Genomic DNA, 17,711 nt, shown 5'->3' with positions numbered 1-17,711 from the left:
TATGCTGTGTGTAAATAGGGCATCACAGGGAAACTGATGTACCTCTCAGTCATCCCAGAATCACAGATTTTTAGGAAGAGACCTTAAAAGAAGGTTTTTAGGAAGAGACTTCTTAAAATTCTTCCACACTTTGTGTTTAGAACCAATAATGCAGTGTAGTTACCTGATGCAACATGGTTAAGCTCAACATTCCAAAAACATGCAACATGCCAAAACATACCCCAAACAACTCAGATTTATTATGCATTTGGTTTTGAATTAATTTTTAGTTGTTGCATGTTCAGAAATCTTTTACTCTTGACAAATTTTTTGCTACCCGTTTATGAGGTCATGACAGTTTAAGAAGCACTAATAGTTCATTGCTATCAGTATGTACTGTCAAAAAAGTACTTGTTAACTGGTGGCAGATGATCCAAATTCAAATTCTACTTCTGATTCTTATTACTTGCATAACCTTTGGAAAATCATTTGAATTCCTTGCTTCTCAGCTTCCTCTCTGTAAATTGAAGGGATTCTGAGGTTCACAGACATCCTAAATATAGTTATATATATATGATCTTGAGCCCTCAGGGTGGCACAGTGGATAAAGTAATGTACCTGGAGTAAGGAAGACCTGGTTCAAATCCAGCTGGATATTCTTAATATTTGTATGACACTGAACAAATCACTTGACCACTGTTTTTCTCAGTTAGGTAGTTGAGAGGACAAAATGAGATATTTATCAAAAATTTAGTATAGTGCCTGACATATAATAGGCACTCTTTCTCCTTATTTTTTGAAACATGGGGCCCCTCTACAAATTCCCAGCAAGCTGATTGAAGAGTTTAGGTATGGGAAACTGAGTACCGACCAAGATAATCTATTAATTCCATTTGGAAACATGGTTAAACTTCTAGCTTTTTATTGAGAAAAACCCAACCTCCTTGTACCTAATCAGCTCATCCTAGGTGTGAAACAAGGAAAACAAGTCATGTCCTTCTTCCACTTGACAAACCTTCATATATTTAAAAATAGTGATTAGGTTGCCCTGACAATTTCTGTTCTCCAGGATAAGCTTTTGTAAAGCCAAGTATGAGCAGCTTTCCAGGGGACTGCTGCTGTGGATGGCTCTAAGATTCTGATCACATAGTATAGTGAACTCTATTTATTCAGCAGTACATTAAAGCAAAACATTCACAGAAACCAAAGTACAACATTCACAATGTTTTCACATAACTTATGATGAAAGCAGTCACATAGATTTCACCAAAGTGTCCAAATAGTTTTAACAAAAGATATTATTCAGTAAGTCCTTAACTCAATCATCCTTAAGGAGCAAGCCTACTTAAGGGACACAAAGTACAAAGATCAAATTTCTCCACCCCTAGGTCACAGTAAATCATGATCTCAGTCAGCATTAGGTACCCAAGAAGAGGTCTTTTCATCTTGACTCAAGGCTGGCTCTTAGATTCCACAGTTCCTCTTCCATGGTCCCAAATCCTGCCTGAATCTACACAACTGTCACCTGGATTCAAAGGTAGGCAGCTCCAGAATCTTGTCCAGCTCCTCATCCACTTCCTTATCCAGTTCCCATTCCATATTGAAGCTCTCAGTGTCTAGTCCACCTCAAGTCCTTTACATTTTCTGTTTCTGGGAAGACAAAGCATAACAGAGCTAAAACAACATTCATGCACATTGCTGGCACCACCAACAATTCACTATCTGCCTGTGAAGTCAGCACAGACCCACTTACAAGATCTGAGGACTCAAAACAAACCCACAAACAAGGTCTGAGAACTCAACACAAATCATCAGTATAGTTCCAGGACCTCTGAAACCCTCTTCCAGGACTTCCATAAACAGACAGCAAGAAAATCCTTTTTCAGGCCTTCCAGTGAGGTCCCAGGGCTTCTGTACAAAGTATCACAAACAAAAATCAACACAAACAGAACAGACAAACAGAGTGCCTGGCCACCACAAGTATTCTCTTCTCAGTTCTGCTCTTTCCCAGCTTGGGCTTCTCCTTATATGTGGTCATTAGCTCCTCCCTGTTCTGCCCCTTCCAGTTGCATCATCAACTTCCTTCCACTGTGGGGTTCACATGTTCTGTTTCTTAAAGACTTGAGAGGAAGCTAGGTGGTACACTGAACAGAGCACCAGCCTTGGAGTAAGCAGGACCTGAGTTCAAATCTGGCTTCAGACACAACATAAAAACTAGCCATGTGACCTTTGGCAAGTCACTTAATCCCAACTACCCTACCTTCCCCTCTCTAAAGAGAAAAAAAAACTCCAAACAAACAAAACAAAACAAAGACTTGATATAATCATGGGCAAGGCTCAAAAGAAACTTGAACTGAAACAAGGTACTAAATACTTCTTTGCTTGCCATTACAGCTTTCAAAGAAAAAAATCTGTTGATAACAAAGAACTAAACATTAGACATATCAGGGCTATACTCAGTGAAATGCTGGCAAATGTTTAACAACACCTCTCTCATGGGGTAAAAATGTACAAAAATGATACACTTTTAAATTTAATCTTCATTATCACTACTTTCTTAAATTTACATGATCAAGGAAATAGTAAACCAAGTCCTGATTTGTAGTGTAGAAAGAGGAAAAAACCCATGTGTAAAAAAATCTACTTATAACAGCTCTTTTGCAGTGGCAAAGAACTAAAACTAAGAAAAAACATCTGTCAGTTGAGAAATGGTTGAGCAAATCATGTTATATGGATATAATGGGATATTATTGCATTGAAAAAATTATGAAAAAGATCATTCAAAAGAAACCTGAGAATGTATGAACTGATTCAGCATTATCAGAAACAAGAGAATACAAAAGCAATAACATCATAAAGAAAAACAACTTTGAAAAATTTAAGAATTCTGATGAATGCATTTATCAATCATAGCTCCAGAGGACCCAAGATGACCCATTTCTTGACAGAGGAGTGATTAACTTAATGTGCAAATTATCATATATTTTCAGATATAACCAATGTAGGGATTTGTTTTGCTTGAATTGACTACTTACATTATATAACGTACTGTGTCAGCTACCATGGGAGATTAAAAAAAAAAAAAAAGCTATGTTCCCTCCCATAAAAGAAAGCACAATCCATAGGTGTGTTAGTATAGATAATATTCTTGCATGTATGTATATGCAAGTTTACATACATATGCTATATCTAGAATGCAAAGTCTCTGAATGTTGCCAAATAATAAAGAACAAATGGTGCTCAGGTGCTCAGAAGACATCCCCATCCTGACACATGGCAGAGGTTGTTGATTCATAAGATTTTTACATTGCAAGTATTTTCAGAACTTTTTGATGTATTGATTAGATGTGGTGGCTTTTTTCTTCCTTATCTTTTTTTTTTGTCTTTCAAAAGACACTATATTAAAAGAAACATTTACCAAACAGAACTCATTTTCTCCCTGCCACAAAGACCTGTTGCTAACTTCTTTATCACTCTATTTTTAATATTCATATAATAATTTTCCCAATCACACATCAAGAAAATTTTTAGCATTCATTTTTGTAAGATTTTATTTCTAAATTTTTATACCTTCCTCATTTCCCTACCCTCTTCTGAAAAGGGTAGGCAGTTTGAAATAATTTATACATGTGCTACCATGTAAAACATATTTACATGTTCATGATAGTTGTGAAAGAAGAACCAGATCAAAGGAAAAGACATACAGGAAAGAATAAAGTGCATGAAAAACAAATATGCTTTGATCTACATTCAGAATCCATCAATTATTTATCTGAATATGAAAATGAAAAGCATTTTCCTTTGTTAGTTCTTTGTACTTGTCTTAGATCATTGTGTTGTTGAGAAGAGCTGAGTCATTCATAGTTGATCCTCACACAAGGTTCCTGATACTGTGTACAATGTTTTCCTGGTTCTGCTCATTTCACTTTGTGTCAGTTTATACAAGTATTTCGAGATTTTTCTGAAATAGACTTGTTCATCATTTCTCATTGTACAATAGTATTCCATGACATTCATTTTCTATAGCTTCTTCAGTCATTTTCAAAATGATGGGCATTTCCTCCATTTCCAATATTTTGCTACCATGAATATGGCTGCTATAAATATTTTTGCATATGTAGGTCATTTACCCTTTTTAATTATTTATTTTTTAGTTTTCAATATTCACTTCCATAAGATTTCAAGTTGCAAAATTTCTACCCATTTCTCCCCTCCACTCACTGAAGATGATATGCATTCTGATTACCCTTTTCCCAAATCTGCCTTCCCTTCTATCATCCCTCCCTTTCTCTTATGCCCTTCTCCTGCTATTTTCCAAGATAGATTTCTATACCCTATTGCCTGTACATCTTATTTCCCAGTTGCATGTAAAAATAATTTTTAACATTTGATTTTTTTTAAGCTTTGAGTTTCAAATTCTTTCCCTTCCTCCCTACCTATCCACTCACATTGAGAAGGCAAGCAATTCAATATAGGTTATACATGTGTAGTCAACACTTCCATAACACTCATGGTGTGAATGATTAGCTGTATTTCCTTCCATCCTATCCCACCCCCATTTATTCTATTCTCTCCTTTGACTCTGTCCCTCCTCAAATGAATTTGCTTCTGATTACTCCTTCCCCCAATCTGTCCTCTCTCATCTACTTCCCCCCTATTTTCCTGTAGGGTAAAATAGATTTCTATTTTCAATTTAGTTTATATGTTACTTAAATCAAATCTAATGGGAGTAAGATTCACACATTCCCTCTCACCTCCACCCTCTTCCCCTCCAATGTAGAAGTTTTTCCTTGGCTATTTTATGTGAGATAATTTACTACATTTCACCTCTCCCTTTCTCCTTCTTCCAGTAGATTCCCCTCTAACTCCTTAATTTTATTTTTTAGATATTATCCTTCTGTATTCAAGTCACCCTGTTCCCTCTTTCTATACATATTCCCTCCAACTACCCTAATGCTGAAAAACATCTCATGAGTTACAAATGTCATCTTTCCATGTAGGAATATAAACAGTGCAACTTGAATAAGTTCCTTATGATTTCTCTTTCTTGTTTACCTTTTCACACTTTTGTTGATTCTAATATTTGAAAGGCAAATTTTCTATTCAGTTCTGGTGTTTTCATCAAGAATGCTTGAAAGTGGGGCAGGTTGGTGGTACAGCGAATAAAGCACTGGCCCTGGAGTCAGGAGGACCTGAGTTCAAATCCAGCCTCAGACACTTAACACAAAACTTGCCATGTGACCTTGTGCAAATAGCTTTCAAAAGAAAAAAAATCTGTTGATAACAAAGAACTAAACATTAGACATATCAGGACTATACTCAGTAAAATGCTGGCAAATGTTTAACAACACCTCTCTCATGGGGTAAAAATGTACAAAAATGATACACTTTTAAATTTAATCTTCATTATCACTACTTTCTTAAATTTACATGATCATGAAAATAGTAAACCAAGTCCTGATTTGTATTGTAGAAAGAGGAAAAAACCCATGTGTAAAAAAATCTACTTATAACAGCTCTTTTGTAGTGGCAAAGAACTAAAACTAAGGAATCTTATCCCCAATTGCCCTGCCTTCCCCACTCCAAAAAGGGAAAAAAAAAGAATGCTTGAAAGTCCTCTATTTTATTGAATGTCCAATTTCCCCTGAATACTAAATTTTGCTGGGTAGGTGATTCATGGCTTTAATCCCAGCTCCTTTGCCTTCTGGAATAACATATTCCAAGTCTTCTGATCCCTCAATCTAGAAACTGCTAAATATTGTGTTATCTTGATTGTGTTTCCATGATACTTGAATGGTTTCTTTCTGAATGCTTGAAATATTTTCTGCTTGACCTGGGAATTTGACTATCATATTCCTGGGAATTTTCATTTTGGGATCTCTTTCAGAAAGTGCTCAGTGGATTCTTTCAATTTCTATTTTATCCTCTGGTTCTAGAATATCAGCAGTTTTCCTTGATAACTTCTTGAAAGATTATGTGTAGGCTGTTATTTTTTATCATGGCTTTCAAGTAGTCCAATAATTTTAATTTATCTCTCCTGAATCTATTTTCCAGGTCAGTTGTTTTTCCAGTGAGATATTTTACATTGTCTTTTATTTTTTCTTTCTTTTTATTTTGTTTTATCATTTCTTGATTTCTCATAGAGTCATTAGCTTCCATTTGCTCCATTCTAATTTTTAAGGAATTATTTTCTTCAGTGAGATTTTGGACCTCCTTTACCATTTGGTCAATTCTGATATTTAAGGCATTCTTCTCCCTATTGGCTTTTTGGACCTCTTTTGCCATTTTGGTTAGTCCATTTTTAAGGTATTACTTTATTCAGAATATTTTTGGGTCACCTTTAGCAAACCACTGACTCATTTTTCGTGATTTTCTTACATCATTGTCATTTCTCTTCCCAATTTTTCCTCTACTTCTCTTACTTGATTTTTCAAAATCACTCTTGAGCTCTTCCATGGCCTGTGACCTATTCATATTTTTCTTGGAGGTTTTGGATGTAGGAGCTTTGATTTTGTTGTCTTCTAGTTCTATGTTTTGATCTTCCTTGTCACCAAAGTAAGATTCTATAGTATGAGCCTTTTTCCCACTTTTTGCTCATTTTCTCAGCTAACTACCTGAGTTTTTAACTCTTTCTTATGGTAGGGTTTGCTTCCCGTGTGGATGATGCACCACCCCATACTTCAGGGGTTTTATGCAACTATTTTCAGAGATACATCTAGGGACATGTAAATTTTCATTTCTTCCAAGTTGGTATGATCAAAGCAGAGGTATTTACTTCTCTCCTGGCTTGTGCTCTGGTCTGTGAATGACCACAAGCACTCTTTTCTGCCTTGGAACTGTGAAGAAGATTCCCTCTCCACTGCAGCCACAAGTTTTGCCATGCTAGCCCTCCTCCTTGTTCCAGGACCACCACCCAGGATTGTGACCAAGATCCTGGGCAAAACAAGAATACTGTCCCAGTGCCAGCAAAGATATCCCTGTAATCTCCCTCTGATCAGCTGCTCAATCCACTACTTTCTGTGGACCCATTGCTCTTGAAGCAACTGCTGCTGCTGCTGATGTTGCCCCAGGGCTTGGGGCTGACCATGCTCCTTTCTGACCCTGATTCAACAGATTTTTTCCTATTGACCTTCTAAGTTGTCTTTGGTGTTTGTGGGTTAAGAAGTCTGGAAACCACCACAGTTGCCAGTGATTAGTTCCCCGAGGATTGCTTCAGGTTTGTTGGAGTCTGCTTTGTGCTGGCACACTTTGAGTTGCACTGTACTCCTCTCCTAGCCTGGCACAATAGACTTTTCTTTCAAGCTTTCCAGGTTTTCTTGGGCTGGAAATTTGCTTCAGTCTGACTTTTTGTGGGTTATGTTGCTCTAGAATTTGTTGAGAGTCATTTTTTCCCCAGGAATTTGGAGGAGTTTGGGAGAGATCTCAAGCAAGGCCCTGCTTTTACACCACCATCTTGCCTCTGCCCAGTCTCATTTTCTCTTTTTTATTATCTCTTTAGGATACAGAATTGGTAGTAGTATTGCTAGATCAAAGGATATGCACAGTTTGGTTGCCCTTTTGGCATAGCTACAAATTGCTCCCCAGAATGGTTGGATCAGTTCACACCTCTACTAATAGGGTTTTAGCATCCATATTTTTTCATATCTTCTCCAATAGTAATGATTTTTCTTTTTTGTTATATTAGCCAATCTTATTGGTCTGAGGTGGTATGTCAGTGTTGTTTTAATTCACATTTCTCTAATCAAAAATAATTTAGAGCACTTCTTCATATGCTTACAGATAGCTTTGATTTCTTCATGTGAAAACTATCTATTCATATCCTTTTACCATTTATCAAATGGGGAATGGCTTGTATCCTCATACGTTTCACTTAGTTCTCTACATATTTGAGAAATGAGGTCTTTTTTAGAAACATGTGCTGTAAATATTATTTCCTTGTTTTCTTCTTTCCTTCTATTCTTTGTGGCATTGGTTTTGTTTTTACAAAAGCCTTTTAATATACTCAAAATTATGTCTTCTGCATTTCATAATGCTCTCTATGTCTTGTTTCTTTATGAATTCTTCCCTTCCTCATAGATCTTTTTTTACTCTTCTAATTTGATTTCTTCATTGTCTAAGGTGCCATTTATCAAGATGCAGTTTCCTTCCTTATCTCTTTTAATTGTCTATTTTTGCTTTTACTTTATCTGAAATCAGCATTTCTACCCGTGCCTTTTTTTTAACTTCCATTGAAGTTTAATAGAATTTGCACTAGCCCCTTCCCTCTACTGTTTGTGTCTCTCTGCTTCAAGTGTATTTCTCGTAAGGACATATTTTGGTATCCTGCATTTTGATCCACTCTGCTATTTGCTTCTCTTTTATGGGGGAGTTCATCCCATTTACATTCATAGGTATATGATTACTGCATATTTCCTTCCATCCTATTCTTCCTCCTGTTTATCCTCTCTCTCTTCCCTTTTACTCTGATGTTGTCTCTCCTGGATCTATTTTCCAGATCAGTTATTTTCCCCATGAGGTATTTTGCATTTTCTTCCACTTTGGGGGTTTGTTTTGATCTTGTTTGATTGATTCTTGATGTCTCATAGAGTCATTAGCTTCCATTTACCCAATGCTAATTTTTTAAGGTGTTGTTTTTCTCAATTAGCTTTTGTACTTCTCTTCCATTTCATCAATTGTACTCATTGAGGAAGTTTTTTTTTCTTCAGCGGATTTTTTTATCTCCTTTTCCATTAGGTAATTTCTACTCTTTAAGAAGTTTTCCAAGTCATTGACTCTTTTTCATAATTCTCTTGCATCACACTTACTTCTTTTCCCAATTTTTCTTCTACCTCTCTTATGGGTTTTAAATAACTTTCTTTTCAGATTCCTTCTTTATTATTTTTGGCTTCTCTCTCTGTGTCTCTCTCTGCCTGTCTATGTCTCTCTGTCTCTGTCTGTCTCTCTCACTGTCTCTCTCTCTGTGTCTGTCTGTCTCTGTCTCTTTCTGTCTCTGTCTCTCTCTGTCTCTGTCTCTCTCTGTCTCTGTCTCTCTGTCTCTGTCTCTCTCTGTCTCTGTCTCTGTCTCTGTCTCTGTCTCTGTCTCTGTCTCTGTCTCTCTCTCTCTCTGTCTCTCTCTGTCTCTCTGTCTCTCTGTCTCTCTCTTTCACTTTTTCCTTTCTTTTAATTTGAACTCTGATCCCAGGGTGGAAGGGCCACTGTCTCAGGCTTCATGTACTAACAACTGCAGGCCCTGGCTGTTTACCTGGTGCTGCACTGATTGTACCCTGAGGCTTATGGGGGACACTCATATCTGGTGCTGTGTTGATGGGATGCAGTGAGGGTTACATGCCTTTTCTGGAGGCTGTTATGACAATTTACTTGGTACTGAGCTGGGATGGTAGTGGTGTCTGAGTCCTGCTTGGGCGTTTCTATATTTCCCTCTGGCTGCACTGAAGTACATGGAAGTCTGACCCCAGGGGGATGCCTAGAGCTATACTGAAGCATATCGTGGTTCTCAGTTTTTGATGACGGGGTAAGCTGCTTCCCCTGGCTAGGTTAAGGCATGTGGAGGGCCCTAGTACTAGTGTTTTCCTGCTCCACCACACTAGGGCTCAGGATCTTCCACTAGTTTTATGAGGTGGGGCTTGCTAATGGCTTGTTGGGATGCTCCCCATCCTGGGCTGTACTCCTCTTTCACCTGAATGAGACACACATCTCCTGCCAATCCTCCAAGTTTCTTGGGCTAAAAGACTTTCACTCCATCTTTTTGCTAGTTCTACTGTTGCAGGATTTGTTTGGGGGCTCTATGTTATGGTTGTTTGGAGGTGATTATGGGAGCATTACAGTGATTTATTGCTTACTCTGCCATCTTAGATCCAGGAAGCCTTCCCTATTACTCTTAAGGGTACCATCCCCCATCAATAACCCAGGACAGCAACTGAGGTATCATGCATCTCTCGCACCCACATTGTTGAATCAGTGGTCATGTTCTATAGTTTCTAATTTTTTAATTTTAAAATAGATTTTTAACTTATACCTTTTTTTCTATAATTTTCTAGTGCCCCCCCACTCTTCCCAGAGAGTCATCCTATATGATACATATTAGTTTCTACTTTTGTAACATGTCTCTTATATATTTACTTCTCTTTTCTGGTACTACAGCTATTTTTGTATAGATACTTATCACCCCAGAACTGGACTACTGCAATAGCCTGGTGGTTGATGTATCTGTCTCAACTTTACCCCCTCCAATCCATTCTCCATTCAGCTGTCAAATTTATCTTCCTACAGGTCTGACCATACCAATGAATTCCAACCTGTCAATGCATTGCAACGTGATTATTAAATATCTATCTGCCTATCTATCTATCTATCTATCTATCTGTCTGTCTGTCTGTCTGTCTGTCTGTCTGTCTGTCTGTCTTTCTGTATATGTGTCTGTCTATTAATATATCCAATACAGTAAGATTTCACTGCAAAAATTAAAAAAAATCTATCTAATGTATTAAGATTTCACTGCAAAAATAAATGAAGGTTATAACAACAAAAATTAATGAACATTATTACTCTTTATAAAAAGAGCATTTATTCACAAGTGTCATGATAAAAAGAAGTCTTTTAGGAACTGTTTCTAAAATGCAAAGATATCTAGATTTTTATTTTAAAATTCTAATCAAAGTTATAGCTCAGAATTTATTACAAAATAATGCTAAAGGTGAGATTAATTTACAACAGAATCCTCATTTAAACTTAGATTTAACATAGCTGAAGCATGTTGTGTATATGAATGGGGCATGGAAGTGAAGGAGTTTTTATTTCAGCTATGTTAGGGGATTCCAATATAGAAAATTCCTCCACAGATACAGATCAGCAATTTGCTAGCATCTTATTGACTTCAAGAACTACTGGGTGACAATTAGAAGTATGTACCTTACCCATGATTACATAACTAGTATAAGTGAGAAGTAGGTCCTCCTGTCACTAGCATCAGACCTCTATTCATTATATTCGATGCTGTCCCTGAATAAAAACAGTATTTATTATATTCAGGGTATAAATGGATCTGTGATATCATCAGTTTGGATGTTCTCTACAAAGAAGAAGAGGCAACTAGATGACTCAGCAGATAAAGTGTTGAGCCTGGAGTCAGGAAGATGAGTCCAAATCTGACCTCTGATAATCACTAACTGTGTGACCCTGGGTAAGTCACTTAACCTCTCTTTTTCACTGGAGAAGAAAATGGCAAATGATCCTAATATTTTTTACCAGGAAAACCCCCCATGGTATCATGAAGACTTGAATATAAGTGAACAAATACAAAGATGAAAAAAAACCTGTGATTTTAAAGCAAGCCACATATTTTGAAATTCATGGAACTTTCAATGGGTTTCAGACATGTGTGTGGATGCAGTTTGTTCATATATTCATCGACTGTGGTACATTGAAAAGAATACTGGCTCTGTCTTCAGACCCTGGGTTCAAATCTTGCTTCTCTATTTGTGTAACCTTGGGCAATCACTAAATCTCCTCTAATATCAGTTTACTCATCTCTAAAATCGGGCAGATTTGGGGGATAGATTGTCTCTAAGGATCTTTGTAGATCTAGATTCACAACACAAATTGCTCAGTTCCTTGCACCTTTACTCCTTGTTGCCTGTGGAAAATACCATGTCTCAATGTGCATATAACACATGCAACTGGGAATTCTTAGAGCTGCCCCACCTGCTTCCGGCTGAACACCTGAGCTAACTCAGTGTTTGTGTGTTTGCAGGATAAGGAAATATCTCTTATAAGCAAGAAGACTTTCTCAGTCACTGCATCTTTAAAAGGAAGAGATCCACACTCAGTTGCATCTCCTCTTCCCAAACTGCAGATCTTATCAAATCTACTCAAGTTTATCATAGAAACACATTGTGGGGAAATGATAGCCATTCCTAACCCTGAGCCAACTCCCCCTTCCCCCCCCCCCACCAGCAGAAATGGCAACTGTTATCATAGATGGTTGGTTAGGAGTGCTGAGGCTATGCCTTGGGACCTCTGGCTACCTTTTCTTCTTTCTGTTTTCTTTAGCAGCATGTGTTTTGTCCTTCATTCTGAAAGAGAACCATGACATGCATTTGACTTTGATTTAAGTGAGGGAGAGCTATGTGGTCATTAGCCTTACCTTGTCCTCCAGAGCCATTTTGGTCCAGCAGCCAGAAATGGATCAGTACAACTGGAGATGGCCCAGGATGAAGTAGGAGAACTTGACCATTTTAATCTAAGGTCTTTTCAAGTTCTTACTTTGAGTGAGGCAATGTCCACTCAGTAAAAAACACCTCTTTAAGAAGTGAGTCAAAAGATGATCCTTTTAATAATAATAATATTAAAAAACACAACAAAAAATGAACAAAAAACAACAAAAAAGGGGAGGGGAAGACCCTCAGGGCTGCTGATTGATGGGGTGCTTGGAATCTATGTTTGTAACATCAATTTGTGATACCAATTTGTAATATCAGTTTGTAAAATCATACTCCCCTCCCCCCACCCAGCTTCAGAGCATTAATTCTGCCCAGCAACAACTCCTGAATTATTTATCTCAGCTTGGAACAGTGACAAGCTACACCTATGAATCCTTCACAAAAATATCTATAAACATTCCAGTTTAGGCAACTATTATCTCCCCCTTGTATAGTGTCCCGCTGCCCCCATGAATCCTTCAGGACCCTATCTCTAGGTTAACTCCTTAGTAATTATCCACACACTGAGTCTCCATTAGCCTTGGTTCCCAGACATCAATCCTGTCAAACATGACACTGATGGGTGGCAGAGTGGGAACTAGTGATGTTTCAGGCCTAAAACCATAACTCCAGGTAGCCCCCTCCTTGGGCTTTTTCCAGTGAATTATGGGCAATACATCTGAGCTGTTAAGTTAAAAGTGCATGTCCCTTTAAACACTGGCCCCACCTTAAATCCTCCTTAATCCCACCCTCTTCTCACCTGGTCAGCATAATTGACATCTAATGAATAGCCTTAACTCCTTAAAAGCTATGCCTGTGTCTTCTTTAAGCTTCCAATCCCCTAAGGACCCTTGCCCGATGTAAAGCATACAATAAACTTTTACAACTCTGACTCCAAGTCAGTTTGGGCTGAATTCTTTCCAGACTGAATCTCAGGCTTTCTGGTCTTAGATAAAGATCAAAGTTCCTGCTGAATCATATTGCCATCCCTCATTACTGGTCACAACTCTCCTCTAGATCTTCAAAGCTATAAATGAGTCATTAACTGGTTTCAATGGTCCATGCTGCCTGAATGGGGACCCAGATGGCCAGTTCCAGTTGGACAACTTAGCTTGTTCTCTCCTTTCTTCTCCTGTCTTCTTCCCTCCTTTTCCTTTCCCTCCCCTCCCCTCCTCTATCTCCCCTCCTCTCCTCTCCCCTTTCCTCCCCTCCTCTTTTCTTCCCTTACCTGAGGGTGTTCTGCCCAAAGGAAGGTAAATTTTGATGGCCAACAGTTACCTAGCTACATTGGGATTACTGGTTAGATGTCTTTCTCAAAGCCCAAGCCATAAATTCAATTCAATCTGGATCTTCTGGATTAGACAACAATAGGTCCCTCCCCAAGTACCACTTAATGGTTATTTTTTGGGCCCTCCTGTCTCAGAGTGAATGTACATAGTGACTGTTTCTCTTTTGACCAGCAACCCTGAGGTTCCTTCTTTATCAAGCATAGGACTGGAATACCAAGACGCACATGTATGGGGTTGGAGATGACTTTTAAAATTCAAGAATCTGTGCTGAAATCCTGAATTATCAGTAGGTGCAAATTGTAGTTTGGGAAGAGTCTCCAGCAACTACTCCAGTGGTTCTTGGGGAAAATGACCGCTGGCCAGAAGAGTCTCAACAACTGGATCCACTCGTCAGAAGATGTCTACTTGGATGGCGTAGTTTGGACAAATGAACTGAGGTGAATGTAAAGATGCACATTCAGTTATCCCATAAAACTGCTTCAGGTTTCATTGCTTAAATCTCAACTTTCCGTTGTAATAGTAGTTACTACAGCCACCTGTGTAGACTTTTTTTAAAAAATAAAGTTTTTAAAAATTTTTTTTTCTCTTTCAATTTGCCTCAGTTAGGACCCTTTGTTTTAAACACCTCTTTTGTGTTGAGGGGAAAAAATAGCTATCCTATATGTGACTCAGATTGTAAGAATATGCAAGAAAAATTGTGATGAATATGTTTCTACTTACCTTTTTGGAAAGATCGTAGACAAGAGCTAACCTTAAGCTTTAAGTAATTTCCCCCCAGAGTGCTTGGGTGAGGACATAAATAACCAAAACGTTTGAGAAAAGGAGTCTAACTCCTGTCATTTAAGGCCTGACTCACCAAAGACTGACTCAGGCCTGACACTTGGTTGATCCAGAGCTAAAGGACCCCTCAAGGGACAAGGAGAATTTATGGTGCCCAGTCCCACCCTGGCCCAGAAACACTTTATAACATTAGATATTACAATATAATTACACAGATATGAGCACTCCTTTCTATAAATCTCTAATTCAAACCTAAGTACTGAAGATCTTCCAGTGTCTTGCTTTAAATTTTTTTCATGTTTGGTTGCTATTATACTGTCTCATTGTTAATATATTGAATAAGGTGGACAGGAACCTGATAGGAAGAAGTCAAGGCAATGATTGCCAGGTATTCCTTAGTTCCTCCGTGTTCTAATTTCTAAGTGTTCTTTGGAGGCTTACTGAAGGTAATTTTTGCATGGCAATAGTGTTAAAAGCAAGGAAATTACAGAACCTGAAAGTAATCTACTTGGCTAAACTTAATAAGAGAACTTCAGGGACTTCCCAATGAAGGGAAAGGAACATTAATAATTGGGATTGGGAGAAGAATCTGGAAATGATCCGGTCAAGTTCTCTGTTATTTTTGTTGGAACAAGAAAATTCCTTTTGGATTTTATCTTATATCTGGCAGTTATTGTTAAGACCAGGGAAAGTACCATGAAACATCAAAACAACAGTGAAGTGGCTATGGAAAATCTGTTGCCATTAGCCTTTTTTCTGCCACTATGTTCCTGTCCATGTCCTTTTTGACTGAATTTATAGTCACTTCAATTCAAAGAATTACAGACTATGAAAAGTGGAAGGGGAAGTCATCAAAAATCAAATAGTTAAACTTATACCTGAATGGGAATAGGTTTTACAGCATGCCTTGTAAGTGAACATTTAGGCTAGTGGTATCAAAACCAAATAAAAACAAGACCACTAAACCATAAATAAGCATCCCTGTGGACTACATATTGACTTAGAAAAAGACCACATAATAGCAATAGATATGTTCTGTTTTATTTTAATTTATTTTGTTAAATATTTTCCAATTACATTTTAATCTAGTTCAGGCCAAATTTGGGGAATAAGGCCACATGTTTGGCACTTCTGACCTAGAATCTGCTCAAAAATGGTTAACTGACTACATCATGCCCCTTCTAGAAGGCTCTTCCTGATATCTGATGAAACCTTTCATAAAAGTCTGCCCATTACTCCTTATTCTGACCTCTGGGCAAAGCAGAATTAAATATAATTCTCTTCCACAAAGCAAACCTCCATATTAGAAGGCAAAGAAGAATCTGGCAATTACAGAGAGTTGAAAGCTTGAGCCAATGCTCAAATGTACATTTTAATCCAAACCTAATTGGATGAAATTTTGTAAGTTTCATCCCAAAATGTTATAATTTTAATAATTAAATACAAAATTTGATAGTAGTTTGATCTCGAGTAATAGTTCTCCTTCCATAAAGCAGAATTCAGTAGGGGAAATGGACCAATGAAATGAAATGTTTTGCTTTTTTTTTGGAGGGGGGAAGGAAAGGCAATTGGGGTTAAGTGACTTGCCCAAAGTTATTGAGGTAGTAAGTGTGTCAAGTGTCTGAGGCCGGATTTGAACTCGGGTCCTTCTGACTCTAGGGCTGGTGCTCTATTCACTGCACCACTTAGCTGCTCCTATGAAATGTTTTCTATGATGAACACAGACACAGATAATTTGTTTCCTCTTTAACTTCTTAATCTTCATCATGTCACTTTCCTAGTCAATAAACTTTGATGGCTCCCTAGTGTCTCTAGGATCAAAATAAAGCAAAACAAACAAAAAAAATGTTGTGTTTACCTGTTGAAACTTCTCCTTCTGCAACCTATTTTTACAACTTCTTTAAAATGTAAACATAATTTCCAGACACCTCCAAACTCAGTATTTCGATAAGCTGGATTGCTCTGTGTTCCTTACCCACTTCCTTGTTGCAATGTAATTTTCTTGGAAGTAGGGATTTTTTTCATTGTTTTTGTATTCTTAAGGCCTAGCATAGTGCTCGGTACAGAGTATTTGCTTAAAGTGCTTGATCAGATTAAATAATTGCTAGGCATTTCATCATTACTACCTCTGTTCAATTTACTGTCTCATCAATTTCTTCACATTCTTTCTAAAATATAGAAACCAGTTCAAACCAACTAATGAGGGACTAATGGAATATTTCTTAGTTCTTACATAAAATACTCTCTTAGATGACCTTTTTTTCTTTTTGTTAATTTATTTTTAGTTTTCAACATTCACTTCCATGAGATTTTGAGCTCCAAATTTTCTCCTCATCTCTCCCCTCCCCCCACTCCAAGATAGTATGCATTCTCATTACACCTTCCCCCAATATGCCCTTCCTTCTATTACCCCTCCCCTCTTATCCCCTTCCCTTCTATTTTTTTCTCAAATGTTTAATTTATTTATTCTTAGTTTACAATAGTCATTTCCACAAGATTTGGAGTTACAATTATTTCTCTCACTCCATCCCACCCCCACCCCCGCCCCCAAATAGCAAGCCTACTGAATACCCCTTCCCCCAATCTGTTCTCTCTTATATCCTCCCCCTTCACTCTGCTAACTTTCTAGTAGGGTAAGATGGGTTTTCATACCCCAGTACCTGTATATCTTATTTCCCAGTTGCATGTAAAAAAAACATTTTTTAAACATTTGTTTTTAAAACTTCGAGTTCCAGATTTTTTTTCTCCTTCTTCCCTCCTCACCCACCCCCACTGGGAAGATAAGCAATCCTTCTATTTTTTTTGGAGGACAAGATTGCCTGTATATCTTATTCCCCAGTTATATGTAAAAATAATTTTTAACATTAATTTTTAAAACTTTGAGTCCTACATTCTCTCCCTTCCTCCCACCCTCATTGAAAAGGCAAGCAATTTGATAGAGGTTATACATGTGTAGTCATGCAAAGTACTTCCATAACACTGATGTTGTGAAAGACTAACTATATTTTCCTCCATTCAGTCCAGCCCTCCATTTATTCTATTCTGTCCCTCCTGAAAAGTGTTTGCTTCTGATTACCCCCTCCCCAGTCTTCCCTCTCTTCTATTATTCCCACCTCTCTTATCCCTTTCCCCCATACTTTCCTATAGGGTAAGACAGATTTCCATACCTAATTGAGTGTGTATGTTATTCCCTCTTTAAGCCAAATCCTGAACAGTGTAAAGTTCACTCATTCCTTCTCACCTCCTCCCTCTTCCCCTCCATTGTAAAAGTTCTTTCTTCCATCCTTTATGTGAGATAATTTGCTACATTCTGCCTCTCCCTTTCTCCTTCTCCCAGTAGATTCCTCTCTCACTCTTTAATTTTATTTTTAGATATCATCCTTTCATATTCAACTCACCCTCTGCCCTTTGTCTATTTGTCTATCTATCTATCTATCTATCTATCTATCTATCTATCTATCTATCT

The 17,711-nt window shown here is 37.6% G+C and overlaps 1 long non-coding RNA gene across 1 annotated transcript in view; it reads right to left on the bottom strand.

Moving 5' to 3' along the window:
- Nucleotides 1-360: 360 nt before the first annotated feature.
- LOC138165655 (uncharacterized) overlaps nt 361-17,711 on the bottom strand; it is a 45,006-nt gene continuing 27,655 nt past the window's right edge. Inside the window, exon 4 of the long non-coding RNA XR_011169392.1 lies at nt 361-1,629. This is a non-coding gene — a long non-coding RNA (uncharacterized lncRNA). The remainder of the gene's footprint in view (nt 1,630-17,711) is intronic.

The sequence above is a fragment of the Petaurus breviceps genome, unplaced genomic scaffold (genome assembly GCF_028583685.1).
Source record: "Petaurus breviceps papuanus isolate PSGF00001 unplaced genomic scaffold, PetGlider_PUasm1.0 214, whole genome shotgun sequence".
NCBI lineage: Eukaryota > Metazoa > Chordata > Mammalia > Diprotodontia > Petauridae > Petaurus > Petaurus breviceps.
The sequence above is the reverse complement of the archived record's forward strand: the minus strand, read 5'-3'. Positions and strand labels throughout refer to the sequence as shown.